The following is a 13,375-nucleotide window of genomic DNA, read 5'->3' as shown; positions in this document are numbered from 1 at the left end:
ATTTTATTCCCTCCTGCTTTGCTCTCTGGGTCGATCTTACTCTCTCATTATTAATTTTTATGTCATCACCTTAAGTTGTCTTTATAACTATGGTTTTTGGGATTGGTTGTACATGAGGTGACACATTTTATGACATGGGAAGAGGCTGGATGCATTTATTTATTTAAAATTTTCCATATTTTGCTGGCATTGTGAAGTTTGTTTTTTCGTTGTATGGGTGTGGTGTTTAGTTTTATCCGTTTTGGGTGAAGTTTTTGGGTTATCTTTGCTCTGTGTGGAAATGGAGGCCAATTTCACTCTCCATTCCACCAAGCACCAGCCGGCTTTCCTTGGCGCCATTTCCAACAAGAGGTTGGGTGGTATTTTTCACTGTGATGAGGAGGCCTTCCTTGAAATTATCAAGTGCCTTCTAGGTCGGGAGTATTTGGTCTTTGAATTCAGATACAGGAGCAACATGGAAATTATGTCGATGTTGGTGGCTTTGGGTTTGATGTTTGGCATGAAAGATGAGTTTGAATGGGTATTGAAAGCTTGTGTGTCGATCCATTCACTATATGGTCTGGTTTCTTTGATGGGAAGGGTCATTCCGGGGCAAGGACTAAGGAGACCTTTTGGGGAGGGAGTGATGCCAGACAAAATTAATGTAGCATATCAGTCATTTCTATTGTGGAGGGATGTTGCGGACCGTGTGAAGAGGACCAATGAGGCTCGTGAAGCATGGGAGTATCTGATGGTTTATGTTCAGTCTGTGGAAATTGAAAGGGATATGGTGCGTGAAGCAAAGAAAAAACATGACCACAACTTGAAGATAAAGGCAGAATTTGCAAAAGGGTCAAGGTCTGCGTCTGGTCAGAATGTGAATTGGAAAGATTGAAGGAGGTGAAGGTTGGCTTTCTGCTGATGATGGCCCGAGCACATATAATGCCTTATGCCCTATTTTTGGTGTTGCAAAGATTTCGAGTGTCCTGTTTTTATCTATTATGCGTTGTTATGCCCTGCTTTTTGGGGGTTTATATCATGTTTATTTCTGGTTTTATTTATAAATACATTTATGTATTTGGGTCTATAAAGCAATAAGTGTAGGCTTGGTGATCAAGTTGGGGTCACCAATTTTGGTTTGGTAATATATGTATGTATGTAGAGGTAGTTGTGTAGCTGGCATTTTGTTTATGGGACAACTGTATGAAGGTTGTACTGGGGTGGTGGGGTTGCAATAACGGGGCTGGGTTTGATTGCCTGTGCAATTAGGCTTTTTGAATCTATTGTAAAACTTTATATTTGCTATATTAATAAAATACACATAACACCGATCCAAAAAAAACATGATTTTTATAAAGTTGAGATTTATATTTTTAAACTAAAAATTATTTATCGTGTTATAAGAATATAAGAATGATAGGTTTTATAAATTTTTTAAGATTGTTTTATATTTAAAAAATAAAAGCCTATTTTAACTATTTTATTTTTATTTTTTATTACGTCGAGAGGCCTATTAGGCTCACAGACAGATATAAGATTCTTCGTCAATAAAAACAAGTCATTTAAGTTGACGTGCATTTGGCCGTCAACCGAATTGTCAATTAAAAAAAAGCATTATCTATATTTTTTTGTTTCTGATTTCATATTCCATGTAAAAATAAAATAATAAATTAATAATAAATAAAGTAGAAATATAGGCATTTTTATATTTATAACATTTGATTTCATATTGGATTTGAATTTTTTCTAATTTTCACTTCATAAAGAAAAAAATGGATTTGAAATTTCACATTGGATTTGATTTATTTTTAATTTATGATTTTAATAGATTTAGTGCAACCATAATAGGCAATTAAAGAAGGCAACAAATTCGATTAGGAATGTTTGAGCCAGTTGTGCTTTCAAATTTTCAAATCTGTGCGGTTCTTAGTGGCAACTTTACCTGACTCCTCGGGTAACAAAAAAAAGATTTGGAAATTTAACATTTGATTTCATATTGGATTTGATTTATTTTTAATTTATGATTTTAATAAATTTAGTGCAACCATAATAGGCAATTGAAGAAGGCAACAAATCCGATTAAGAATGTTTGAGCTTTACTCATGGGATAACAAAAAAAGATTTGGAAATTTACCTAGTAATTTGTAAACTCTTTGCTTAAATTTTAGCATTTTAATATGGCAATTAGGATTTGTTTCTTAAGTATTTTGACAGGATTTGAAAGTTGATTTGGTGGACAAAAATACTTTGAGAATAATAAAGAATAGAAATTAGGATTTGTTTCTTAAGTCTTTTGACTTAGGATTTGAATGTTGATTTGGTGGACAAAAATACTTTGAGAATAATAAAGAATAGAAGGGTAAATGATTCTGAACCTTTCCTCTGCACTTTGGAAGCGATTCGACCTTGTAATCTATGTTTTCATTTCTCTTCTCTAAATGGAGTTTTTGTTAAAAACTTTCTGAAAATTGTTATAAATTGTTATGAACTTTCTTCGCTTGGCTATGCTTGGAAGTTGGGTTGAATACATGCCTTATGATCACAATCATGTTTTTTTTCTTTTTGCTATTAACTTTATAGATAAAATGATGTTTTTAACTTTTGGGGGCTTAACTTAGAAGTGTTTCTAGTAAATATCGGAGTTTTCGTAAATGAGCAAAATAGATGAAATATCAATTGAAGCAATTGCATGCATGGTTGAGCACAAATTATTTGAAATCTTCACTAAAAAAGGGCATGTCTAAGTATATGGATTTTGTCACTACTTTCATAAAGAATTAGAAATTTGGTTTCTTTCTCACTCTTCTTGTCTTGTTTGTAGAACAACCCATCTTCAATCTCATTGGACTTGGGATAACCTAATGGAAAAGATGATTCATTACTAGAAAAACCCATTTCTTCAAGATTAATGGAAGAATGAGATACAAAAAGTAACATGTATTGAGGAATATTAGCTAAAAAACAATTGCCAGAAATCGTTGTTCATATTGTAAAATGCTTAAAATCTTTACCTGAAATGTTTGGATATGAATTTTTTCAACAAAATGTGCAATGTATTCATTCGAATAGAGATAAAGAAAAAATGATGATTTTATTGAGGGAAGATATTGTTTGCATCTAATTCGTTTAGGGCCATGAAAATTTTGGTAAGCTGAAAAAATCATTCCATTCTCTGCCATTTGGAGGAGTTTTATATTAATTATTAAAGATAATATCTAATGATGTTATCGAATGGTCGAAGGCCATAGATATTTGTAATTAGTTGTACAAATATTTTTTTCTTTCGTCTTCTATGTAGTTTTTTAATTTTGAATATAAAAATCTAACATGTAATAAATTAAATAATATTTTTTTAATTAAAAAAAGACTATAATAAATTAGATTTTTTTTTCAATTTAATAAATTAATTTTTTTACTTTCAATTGATTTTTGTCTTAATACATTTAATTCTTAAAATAGAATGTTTTTTCAATTACAAATTAAAAAAAAATGAATATTTTATTTCAATTAGATAAATAAATTTCTTTTAGAGTTTATTTTGGTTAAACTATGACCTCTATAGGCTATCTTTTATAGGTTTTTACAATTAGAATGTGTATACCTGAAAGATGGTTAGATGTCAATTAAGAGCAAATAGAACAATCATACCAATGAAACATTATATGAAAGATCTATCAAAGAAAATAAGTTAAATAAGGCATCTCCTCAAACCATTCCATTGTTCTCTATCTCCAAGGATTCTTTAAATCAAGGTTGCTCTCAGATCTTTGAGCACTTGATCCTTTAGAATGACAACCTAAAGAATGAGGGATGAGTTGATAAAATATCTATATGCAAATGCAACTAAGATCTATGATATGACAATGAAAGCTTAGTTATGGTAAAGGCTATGCTATGATAATGAAACTAAATATACTATGATATGGATATTATGCTATACTAACATGCTATGATATGGATATTATTATAATATTATATATGTTATGCTAAAATGCCCCTAAATGCTTAAGCTTGCAAAGAGAGGCAAATGTGGATTCTTGATAGACAATAACCTGGATGCATAAAACTTGGATGATTGATAAAGAGGCAAATGAGGCCTATTTATAGAAGAAATGGGCAAATGGATGGTTAAGATTGAGTAATCTTAATAAGGGTTAGGATTGAAGGATAATCAATCCATGTGACACTTTCAAACCAATCTCATATTGACAAGTGTCAATATGAGAAGGCTTGAGAGGGGAGAGAAGAGGCATTAAATGCCCAAGGAAACATGAGGGTCACCCTAAGAGGGTTTGGTTAGGGTTGAGCTAGTAGATAAAGCTTTTATCCAAAGGATAAGCTCGTGTGCAAGAGTTAAATGGATAACCATGGTCAAAGCAATTAATGCTTGAAGAGACGCATGAGTTAAAAGGATGGTTAAGTTAGAAGAAAGTCTCTAACCCATGGTAGAAGGTGAATTAACCATTAATGGTTATTAAGACTTTAGAGGTTAACTTGTTGAAGTGATAAAGCCTTTAATGGTTTATGAAGACTTTGGAGGCTTTTGAGAAGTGACCATTTTCTTAAGGAATGTCTAAATGTTTAAGGGGTAATTAGACTAAAATGGAAGTGATTAGAAGAATCTAGAAAGGGTTTAGGTATGCAAGTGGATTTGTAGGAGAATGCAAGTGGGAGGGATTTTTAAGATTTAATTGAAATAAAACTAATTTATTTCAATTTATTGGTGCATCTTGCATTTGGATATATATTTAAATAAATATTGATTTATTTAAATGTGAATGTGAATTTTGGATTTTATTTATATAAATCTTAATTTATTTAAATGAGAAAAAGGGGGATAAAGCATTAAATGCTTGAAGACTTGAAGGAAGTCATTAAAGGCTTAAGAAGACTATAGAAGGAAACCATTAAAGGCTTGAAGACTTTGAGGGAAACCATTAAAGGTTTGAAGACTTCAGAGAAAGCCATTAAAGGCTTGAGTTGATGGGTTTTGGGTTAACCTTTGGTTTAGGAATGTGCAAACCATTAAAGGGTGATTAGGCTAATAATAGAGGTTTAGACATGATTGGGAAAAATGTTAACTTGCAACTTGCATTTTCTAGAAAGTGCAAGTGGGGGAGGGATTTTAGGGATTTAAATAAATATTAATTTATTTAAATGTGAGAGATGGAATTTGAGGATTTTAAATAAATATTACTTTAATTAAATGTGAAGGAGGATTTGGGGATTTTAGTGAAGAAGGTTTTAATTAAACAAATATGATTATTAGATTAATGGTCTGAATTTGGTTAAGTGAATTAAATCAAATAAATTAATAGAAGAAGGGGGTGGGGTGAATTAATTAAATATTAATTTAATTAATAGTTGAAAAAGGGGAAAGGATTAATTAAAAATGAATTTAATTAATAGTTGGATGAATGATAATTAAACAAATATAAAATTCATTTAATCAAGAGTACAGATTTGGGTGTCTAAGAATGTTTTCATGCAATTAGAATGGTTTTTTGGAATTGAAAAAAAAACATAAGTTTATGTTAAGATTGCTTATATAATATTAACATGATAATTAATATTTAGTCTCCATCCACTACAACATAGTTCTGCACCATTGCCCTGATAAACAAAAAATCTTAACTTCCAATTTAGAAAAATCAATAACAACTTTGATATTTCAAAATTATAAATATAAAAACATAATGTTTCTAAATTCAAAAAATTGAGTTAAATGCATGCACAAATATTTGAAATATAATATATAACTTTTAATTTCTAATTTAGACAAATCAAAAACCATTTATATGTTTCTCACTTTTAAAAATAAAAATATCGGTGGGTGGCTCCGAAGCGGGAAAAATGGTTTGTACAGGCATCGTAGAGATGCACAGAGGGGCTAGCAGGATCAAGAGAACATATTCTATAGAGACTGGCAGAGGGGATGGCAGACCCATGAGTTGGGAAAAGCTTGGCACATGTCACAACAGGGTCAGGCTTGAAATGAGTATGTTGCAGAAAATCGTAGGGCCCCTCTTCACCAATTTACCAAGCCTAACCAGTTGCCTTTTCGTGGGTCAAGAAGACTGAACAGAGATTGTCATGAGGTCTTTGACATTTGTGCTAATGATAGAGCTCCACATCATGCTCACAAGGAAGATAAAGGGCACTTTCAAAAGAATCGGTGGAGTTTTTCAGACTTCTTGTCTTTCCCTAACAATATTCCCTTGAATCTGAGACAAGAGGGTTTTCCAGAGTGCTTGTCTTTTCCTAATAATATTCCTCTGAAGCCCAAACACACATCTCTTGGTCGTGGGAGTTTCTCCAATCAAGGAATCAGGGGGTTCCCCACTTTCCCAAACAACATCCCTGTGGGAGCTCCCCTCAAACTAAATAAAGCAGTGGTCTCTCCTTCACACTTTCAGGCTTCTCCTCTGGGAGATTATTTGGGAAGCTTGAAATGCCAAGGCAGCAAAGAGACTCTTAAGGTCTGAGTCTAAAAGATCTTAGATTACCCTTTAACCAAGGAGCCTGTCCAGGCTTTACCAAATGTGGGTAGAAGTGACAAAGTGGGTTGTCATAAGATAAAGGTCCCAGATGAGGCTTTACTTCCTCAGATTTCCTAGCTAACACAAACAACTTGATTGGTAAGTTTTCTAATTTTACTGTGCATATTGATGATTTACACAAGTGGGTTTTTCAGTATTGGGTTGGGATCAAGGACATTTTCTATATTGATAATGGAGATGGTTTCTTCATTGCTATCTTCTCTTCCAAAGCAGATCGTGATAGGGTCCATAGTAAGAAAGATTGGTTTTGTGAATATTTTTGGTTATTCACTTTGACATGGTTTCCAAACTTTAATACTAAGACCATTAATATCAAATTTGCTCCTAAATGGGTTTCTTTCCCCTCAGTCCCTTTGGAATATAGGGAGTTGGATATGATTGAAGTTTTTGCTAATCAATTGAGAATTTTTATTAAACATGATTTAATCCCCTATGAATGCACTGAAAGGCTAGTCCGAGTGTGTATTTTGGTTGATTTGTCCAAACCACCTCCCACTAAGTTAATTATCTCTTCTAAGTATGGCTCCAGGATCCAAGATGTGATTGAGGATGACCCCCCATAGTGTTAAGCCATATTTTACAATTAGGGCACTATGCATCTCAGTGCTCAAGAGTTAATCAACCCTCTATTAGGGTTTGTGATGACTTTTCCACAGATCCTCTTCTCTGTAAGGAAAGAGTAGCATTCTCACAATTCCCTTCCCAAATGCTTCTAGAGTCTCACCATTGCCAGCATATATGTGAAAATATGGATTCTATTCTTGTGAATGAAGACTCTCAACTTAGCCATCTTCCATGTCAGGATTCAGTTACTATTTCATTGCAAGTTAATTCCTCTTCTTCCTCACTCATATCTTCTGGGGTTATTTCTCAATCTCAAAAGTTAGTTGGTTCCATCCCCCTAACAGTCTCCCCAAATCTTGAAGCAAATAAGATTTTTTTGATGGATCTCAAATATGCGTTTAAGGCAGGTGATCTTGACAATATTATTGAGGATCAATTGTTGAAAGCTTGTGCTCAAGTTGTAGAAGAAGAGATAGTTAAGTATGGCCTTATTTCTGACCAAGTCACTCTGCTCCCCACGGTCCCTAATAAGTCTGATGCTATCATTCTAAATGCTTCTTGTATGGGCAAGGGAAACCTCATGAGTTGGGAAAGTCTATCTCAGCGGCCTATCCCCAGGGCTACAAGATCTCCAACTTTCATTATAGAACAGTGGCTTAAAACTTGTGGCCTGGTTTTAGAAAAGAAGGCAGTTAAGAATGGTTTTTTATGTGATAGATTGGCTTTTCCTTATAGGAACATTGAAAAGGTGATTGCTAATTAAAAGGGGAGTGAAATTTTCTTGAGATGGGAAAACTTGGTTTATGATGTTAACTCCATGGTTCTAAACTCCCAAATTTTCACACAGAATTGGAGGATTCCTATATTAGTACTTAACTGTCAAATCAATTCCTCTCTTGCCAAGTCAGCAAAGTTAGCAGCTTCTACCTCCAAACTAAAGAACAATAAGGTTGGGAAGTCTATGCTCCATGAATCGGTCCCTTTATTACTTCCAACAACTTCTTCCTCCAAACTAAAGAACAACAAGGTTGGGAAGTCTTTGCTCTATGAATCGGTCCCTTTATTACTTCCAGTAGATGATGTTGTAGTTGTCTCCAGTAAAAAGCCTCCATCAAACAATCATTGCCAAGTAAGGAGGTTGTCAGTATTAAACCAAAGGGTAAAGTGGGTAGACCTCCCAAGAAGAAGAGGAGTGCAATTAAAACTAGAGCAAAAATTCAAGCGGGTACTCAAACTACCTTAGATGAAAAAATGTACCCGAGGAGAGTTTGTGGCTCTCCAGGCCAAGCATGAAGATTATTTCTTGGAATGTTAGGGGCTTGAATGCCCCTAACAAGAGACGCCTCATTAAGTCTCAAATTGACAATTGTGGGGTAGATATAGTATCGTTGCAAGAGACCAAGTTATCCAAGGTTGGACAGGACCAATTGTTTAAACATTAGAAGTTTTGGAATTTCTTGGGCTCTCAGTCCATAGGGGCTTCAGGATGACTAGCGGTTTTGTGGAAGGATAAGAGTGCTTAAATTATACCAATATTGATCAAAGCAAATTTCATGCAAGTTGAAGTTGTAGCTTGAAATGCCTCCTTTCATTTATTCTTAGTATATGGTCCCAATACAACCATGGGGAAAGCTCTTTTATGGGAATCAATTTTGCTCTCTTTAGCAAATCTCCCTGATATGTTAGTTATGATAGCAAGAGATTTCAATGTAATCGTGTCTTTAAGAGATAAAATTGGGGGTATTACTCCACCTATTAAGGCTATGAAGGATTTTAATGACTACTGTGAATAATGCATTAAAAGACTATATTTCATCAAATGGGAACGTGACTTGGACCAATAGGAGACAGGGTATCCTTCACATTGTAGAGAGATTAGATAGATTTCTTGTTAATCCATTATGGCTGGCAAATTTTGGCTCCCCCCTGACTCAAATCCTACCCCTAACTGGGTCTAATCATTTTTCTATTCAAGCAATTTCCCCCCTTGCACCTTGGTTCCAAAAATGTAAGTGTGTGCATGTAAAATTCATCTTATAAAATATCAATTAGAATCAAAGGGAAATCATGAATCCCTATCTAATCAAATAATTCTAACAAACAAACAATGAAATAACACAATCAAGCAAAATAGGAACTATAAATGAAATCAATTAAAGACTCCCTATTTCGTGACTGCGTATAACTTCCATTGCTCTTCTCTTCTCTGTGGTATGATGGCTCTCGGATATTGCGCTGGCAACCTGCAAGTGACACAAAGATTCAAAGTTCGTGATTGTTGAGAATGGAGATTGAATGCTCAATTTATAAATTTTTGGAGAAGATTGATTGAAAGGTGGAACGAATTGATCAAGAGGTGGAACTCAGGTGAGCTCACATGTTGATTGATAGTTGAACTGTTGATTTAGAGGTGAAATAGAATAGATTGAATAGATAAAAGGAGTCAACTGATTGAGAAAAAGCTAACTGAAAGAAGAAAAAGAATGATTGGAGGAAATAAAGAAGATGACAAAGAGAACTAGAAGATGAAAATAGGGACTGGAGAGATAAATGATTTAATTAATCAATTTAGCATGTGCTTGCACTTTAACTTAGATTTTCAATTTAATCTTTGCATGAGATTTTAATTCAAATATTAAATTTATTTAGTTCAATTTAGTATTTGAATATATTTAGAACTTGACTTTGATTTTCAATTTGGTTTTTGAAATCATGCACATGCAATTGAATTTAGAAGAAATTAGAAGAATTAATTAAATGAAATTAGAATTTGGGGATTTGGAAATGGAAGAATTAATTAGTTAATTAAATAATTTAAAGAAACTATTTAATTATTTAGAAATTGAATTTAATTAAATAATAAAGATTATTTAATTTAAAGGATGAAATCATAATTAATTAAATAATAAATATTTAATTAATAAAAAGGGTTAATGATTAGATGATAATAGGATTGAGATAGAAATTGAGAATTAATTTATTTAAATAATAAAGATAATTTAAATTGGGGAATTAATCAGAATTAATTAAATAATTGATATTTAATTAATATTTAGAAAATGATTAAAGTGATTAAATGATGATAGAATAAAATAGAATAATTAGTAAGATGATGAGGAAATATGAAATTAGAAGAAATAGTTAATTAAATTAATTAAAGAATTAAAGAATTATTTAATCAATTAGAGGAATAATTAGTACATGATCAATGAGACATTTTTAGGTGTCTACATTTGCCCCTCTTTGAGACAAAGTCGAAACGACATTGTTTCAAAGAAAACGAAAAATTCTACCCCAGTATGCCCTGGTACTGTTGTATAGTGTAAATATGCCCCTCGGAAAAGGTAGTCAGAAAATTCAAAAAATTGGGACCATGTTTTCGATACCAATGTAACGAGAAAGCGTGTGAAATTTCATTCGATTTCGAGATCGTTTGAGCAGGCTACAAGTTGTTTGAAGCTGGCAAGGACCACGGGCGTCGAGCTGTCAAAAAACCCTAATTTTGAGCTATAAATAGAGATTTTAGGTTTTCATTTGCTCATTTGGTATTTGGTAAGTTCTTTGTTTTCTCTGCAAATTTTGTGCTTTCTTGTGAGTATTTGATCATCATGGCTGGTTGTAGAGCTCGATTGCACCTGTCTGACCAAGTATGTTCATATCAGAGACCTCTTGGGATTGGCGGCATGGTATTTTTCCAATTTTTTCTTGATTTTTTGTCTGTATTTCGCTATTTTCCAAAAAAAATTTAGTGATCATTTTTTTCTTTGCGTCACACATTAGCATATCGATTTTCACGCATTCGCCTTAACTGTACCACAAACGCCTTAACTATTACGCAATTGCTTGTAGCATTACGCATTAGTGTAGAATGTACCGCATTCGTTCATATCATCATGCATAAGTGTTTAATGTTACACATGCGCTCATATCATTATGCATTATCTCTAAATGGCACACAAAAGCTATAAGTGTACCGCATTAGTAATAACTATCATGCATTCGTTGTATGTGTAAATTTTTGTCATGCGTCTGAAAATATTTTAGTTTTTTCGTGATTCGATATTTGATATTTTCAACATTTTCTCGTTGCAGGAGAACATTGGAGTGTTATACTACCGACAGAGCAGACCCAGTGGATTTGATCTTCGTGCTGACTTACTTGATAAGGAGATTGAGCATATCCGCCAGCTTGGTTTATATCATGTATTACACTTACCAAAGGTTATGACCAACAGGGCCATGATTACAACTTTGATAGAGCGGTGGCATTCTGAGATGTTCATTCCATCTTCCGACTAGGGAGGCATCCATTACATTAGAGGATGTATGGCGTATACTGCATATTCTGATTCATGGTGAGAGAGTTGTGTATGACTATGACAATGGCATTGTTGGATTGTGTGCATTTTACAAGTGTGAGATACAAGATTTGCAGATCAGTGGTCGATATGACAGCCCTTGGGCCCAGTTAGATTTTGATGACATGACTATTATACTATGCGGTGTTGTTGGCGGTTTGTTGATACCTGACAGACGAGGTCACAGATTTCCAGTGGGATGGGGTAGAGTGCTCCATGATATGATTGTTCATCGACGAGTATATGCGTGGGGTCCATGTCTACTGGCCATGTTGTATTATCAGATGCATGGGATTGTATATCTTGGATATCAGTCTATCAGTTGTGGTGTGACACTGCTCCAGACTTGGGCATGGAAGCATATTTCTATTTCGAGACCTGTCATTCATGTTGATTTGTAGCCTGGTGAGCCTTATGATTTTAGGTAAACAACATGTATCAGACATAGGGGTTTAGGTAACACCTTGTATTGGAGACATCAGTTGGACATACTGCAGCATTTTATTTGGAGACCATACGTAGATTGCCCCGGTTGGGCGGATGACGTGGTACACTTTCCTTTCTATTGACAACAGAGGTATCTAATCGGTAGGACTTTTGAGACACAACGGATTATAGAGATGTATCTCCCAGGTCAAGTATTGAGACAGTTTGGAGAGGTACAGGTGACACCAGTTGTTACTGCTTACTTTGCTCGTGTATCTCGGGAGGTATCTGATTGGGGGGTGTGCATACAACCACATGTTTCTTTTGCTGAGTTTGATGCTCTTCAGCCATTACTCTAGGGTTGGGGTAGAGGTGCAGCGGATCCAGGGACTACGTCGGAGTATGATGCATGGTTTGCCAGACACAGGCCGATTCCACTTACTGATCATGTTGTTCCAATTACAGCACAACAGATTCGCCATCCTAGACAGCGCTTGAGGATAGACGTGGGGGAGAGAGTCAGAGGAGGAGAGGAGGGTGGATCTGAGGGAGGAGGTGAGGGAGATGAGGGAGCAGAGGGAGAGGATGAGATAGGATATGAGGGAGGTGGAGACGAGGATGTAGACATCGGTGGAGACACCGAGTCTATCAGCAGTGGGGATAGCGATGCTTCTTCAGAGTCATCGAGCAGCAAGGATGGAGATGACGATGATGATATGTCAGAGCTAGAGGACATGCATGTTGCAGAGGGTGGAAGAGGACAGGTGGGCGATGAGGATGATCCGCAGATTCTGAGCGTGGATCCAGAGTTTGGAGGAGGTCGCTAGATGAGATGTCGAGCGAGAGGTCTACCATGCAGACTACAGTGCTTTAGAGGCTGAGAGGGATCATCTCTAAAGGGAGAGAGATGATGCAGTTGGACGATCACATATGATTCGGGCTGCATATGACTAGCACTTTGCTCTGAGTACCGATACATGGAGTGAGTCTGATAGACTTTACTACGCTGCACAAGAGACTTTTTACTATCGACTTCATCGTAGCGTTGTTCCTGAGGGACAGAGAGCTCCTAGTTTTAGTGTTGTTAGAGGTCATTTTGGTTCTAGTAGGACTTCCACATGGAGGACCAACAATGGTGGTGTTATGGGACCACCTCGGCATCCTGGGACAGAACCTAGTGGACGGGATCCACCTGTTGACAAAGGCAGTGTTGGTTGAGACATTTTTTATCATGTTATCTGAGCCTTTGGGCCTGTTTATTGTATTCGTACACATTATCATTTTTGAGTTATATATATATATGATATGCAGGTTTTGGCAGCAATCTATTTATGTTTTGTTTTCCATGTATGCTTATATGATGCTATGAGTTTTATGATGCATATCTATTTGATTCCATATGATTCATGAATGCAATGGTAGTACATGTATGTATCAATTATGTTAATGAATGCAATGGTAGTTATATGAATGCATATTAACTAATAT

Source organism: Cryptomeria japonica, chromosome 5 (assembly GCF_030272615.1).
Source record: "Cryptomeria japonica chromosome 5, Sugi_1.0, whole genome shotgun sequence".
Classification (NCBI taxonomy): domain Eukaryota; kingdom Viridiplantae; phylum Streptophyta; class Pinopsida; order Cupressales; family Cupressaceae; genus Cryptomeria; species Cryptomeria japonica.
This window is presented reverse-complemented; position numbering follows the sequence as displayed.